This window comes from Mus pahari, chromosome 5 (genome assembly GCF_900095145.1).
Source record: "Mus pahari chromosome 5, PAHARI_EIJ_v1.1, whole genome shotgun sequence".
Lineage (NCBI taxonomy): Eukaryota > Metazoa > Chordata > Mammalia > Rodentia > Muridae > Mus > Mus pahari.
This window is the reverse complement of record NC_034594.1, coordinates 122,552,337-122,555,996: the sequence shown is the minus strand read 5'-3', so window position 1 is coordinate 122,555,996 and position 3,660 is coordinate 122,552,337.

The following is a 3,660-nucleotide window of genomic DNA, read 5'->3' as shown; positions in this document are numbered from 1 at the left end:
CACAGGGGAAGGCCAGGGCTAAGTAGTGGGAGTAGATGGGTAGGAGAGCAGGGGCAGGGGGTGTATAGGGAACTTTTGGGATAGCATTTGAAATGTAAATAAAGAAAATAATAATAAATAAATAAATTTTTAAAAAAGAAGAGTTACGGAAGGGAAATAAATATGCTAATATACGTTGCATGAATTTCTCAAAGAGTTAATAAAACTATGTTATCAAGACAGCCTATAGGTAGGCTACTGTGGGGGAGCTGGGAAAGAGACAGGTTGTGGTAGATATCCCTGCTTCCCTGCTCTACAGACATTCACTGTGATGCAGATCATCACCTTACCAAGATGTTTGAAAGGAAGGCTCTGACTATGGAACATGTAGTCTAAAATGGAATGTCTTCAGCAAACCCTTCCTCTCAAGTTTAAAAGCAAAAGAAGAACTTCTTACAGAAGAAGGAGCAGAAAGTTTATAAGAGCCAGAAGGGATGGATGACACACCATGCAAGCTGTATCTTCCAGATAAAAACAGGACTGATGTACATATGAACTCACAGAGATGATGGTAACAAACAAAGGGCCTGCACTGGGGTCCAGGAGCAGAGATGGGGAAAGTGGATGAAAGCTCGCATTCCTAACCCAAAACCTATCTCCAATCGACAACCACTTGCAAAAGAAAAGCTAGCCTTCTCTAATGAAGTCTCACTGGGTACGTAAACCACATTTAAGCATAGGCCTCAGCACAGAGTGGACTCAGGGGAATTTTTGTAGATTTTGGGTCTCATATGGTTTTTTGATTGGGCATTGGTTATCTTCCTGCCATTTTACTTGTATATTATGGTTTTTAATTTTGTGATTTTATGAATTGTATGTGGTTCTAGGCCTTTTCTTTTTAAATTCCATATTTATTCATTTGTTTGTTTGCTTATATTTGCCTGTTTGTTTTCTAAAGAGAGATGGAAAGAAAGTGTGAAGTTGTGTGGGTATGGAATAGAAAGGGCTTGGGACGATTCAGAAAAGGGGAAAATGAACAAAATGTGTTGTATGAGAAATTATTTTCAGTACATTTTTTTTTAAATCAAAACCAAAAAGGAAATCTTGGCTCCTGACCACTTGCTACCTTGAATGGATTCTTTATAAACAGCAGTGTGTGTTTTTTAAGATCCACTTATGCACTATGGCCTTAGCTTTCCTTGAACCCTCCCATACTTTTCTGGGATTAGGTGTATGTCTCTGGAACAGTACACATACAGTGAAGCATTAGGTTTCAAAAATTCAAGCTTTAAATATTTATTTTTGAGAACATCATTCATGAATTCTACATCTGCATCACTTCTGCCTGCTCTCCTGTGCCCCAATCACCAGCCACCAGCTACCAAATTCATGATCTTTTCTTCTCTCTCTCTCTCTCTCTCTCTCTCTCTCTCTCTCTCTCTCTCTCCCTCCCTCCCTCCCTCCCTTTCTCCCTCCTTCCTTCCCTCTCTGTCCCTCTCCCTCTTGTGATGTAGCTTTAATTGATTACATAAGGATGTCAATGAGTTTGTTTTAACCTAAATATGATTATGTCAGAAAGCCTTCTGACCACTTTCACTAAAATATTTCACACTCACGGTTAATATAAAACATTTTTTTAATTAAAATTATGACCTTGTTTTTCTTTCAGAGGACTTGTTTCCAATTTTCTGTATCACATTAAAATTTACTTGTTAGCAATGTATACTATTTTCTGTATGCTATAAAGCACTTAATAACTTGGAGCCCCAAAGTAAGCTTCTTGTATTTAATTCAGCTAGAAACCAATTTACTTTTCTCATAACTTTAATACAATTGAAGAAAAAGATATAACGAGAATATTAAAAATAAAGAATAAATATTTTGAAGAAGACCATTTGGAGAGGTAACTGTACCTTTGGGTCATGTTTATGGAACATAAACTCTATTCTAATGATATTGCTTAATAGGAATGTCAAAAGAGTTTCATGCTTGTCCTATAGTGCGTTCTATGTTGTATAGGCTCTAGTTACCCCAATGAGAGGTCTCTGAACTTTCTTTAAATACTCTTGTCATCTTCTGCTTCATCATCTCTGTAAACCTGGGGAGAGAGAGCCTTTCTTGGATCAGAAGAGAAAAAACTGATAATGTGTTCAGCATTATCTACCCTAGCCTGTCCAAAAATTTTCAAATGAAACATTTTAATTCATAATAAAAATTTTTAACAAACAGTATAAATTGTCTATTATATTTTAAATTCACTTGTTTGAAGAGAAATACAACATCTAAGAATCACTAGTTCAAGTAGCCAGCAGCTATATCAAGGAAAAAGAATAGCAACCGTATATTGCAGGTTTCATCCTCTGTCCTTTCAATTATCTCCCCTCGGAGTGGGCACTCACACTGGTGTTTTACAATGTTTGGAATTTCTATGAACTAAATTTTGATGAATTAACTCTAGGGTATTATTTCTCTCATTTGATACTAAGTTCACTTCACTTAGTATTTATGCATGGAGAATGGGTCCATTTATTTTTTCTCCCTGTTCACCTTGCATTGTATGACCAGTCTACATTGGCAACATTTTGTCTTTAGTATATGTAGATTTGTGTTATTTTCTTATTGTTGGTAATGCTGTTGTATACAATTTTGCACATTTGTTTTAGCTTTTTTTTAAAAGTGAAGGCATATGTACTACAGAGCAGACTTACTGGCGTCAGATGTGTTATGTGTTTTCAAATTTGGCAACATAACACTGCTGGGTTTGTTGTTGTTGTTGTTATTTGTTTGTTTGTTTGTTTTTCAGAATAATTATCCTCAATTTTCTTCCCACCACTGTCTTAAAGTTCTGTTTTTTTCCTATGATTTGAAAATCATTACTGTTATCCTGTTTAATTTGTGTTATACTTGAGGATTTGTTGAGTGTTTCTTTCCATCTTTACTATCATTACTGTTAAATCTTGTTTTCTTTTCTCATGACATGTTACTTACAGACCTTTCATGTATGTGGTGGGCATGTGAAAATGTTCCTCTTAGAGTGCTAGTTCATATTTTGTCTCTACACTGTCTCATTTATAACTCAATTTACGAGTATTTTGGGTTTGGTGTATATGCCCTTTTTTTCTGTTGGGAAGCACCGTTCAATAACATGGCTGTGCCTGGTTTTTCACACCACATAAATTTTCTGTAATAGCTCATGTCTTTGGAACAAACAATATTCTTATGCTATTATATGCCAGTTTAGAAATTTTGAAATATTTTTCATAATGCTTTGTAGTCCTTCTTAATAAATTTTCAGCACAAATGTGACAAGTGTATTCTACCGTAATTTCTATGATTGAAAGTTTATCAATTTTTTAATAAAAAGAGAAAACTCTGAAAATTTGTGTGTCATATACTCTAGAGTGAAGTTACTTGATTTTACTTTTATAGCACATAACAGCCACATGCAATATGATTAAAGAGAGATTCATATATAAATGCATGCTACTACATACAGCCACTAGAGTTTTGGCAAAGGCAGAAAAGCTTTCTTTTTTTTATGTTTTATTTTTTCACATTTTTAAATTTATTATTATTTTCTTTATTTACATTTCAAATGCTATCCTGAAAGTTCCCTACACCCCACCCCCACCCCTGCTCCCCTACCCACCCACTCCCACTACTTGGCCCTGGCCTTCCCCT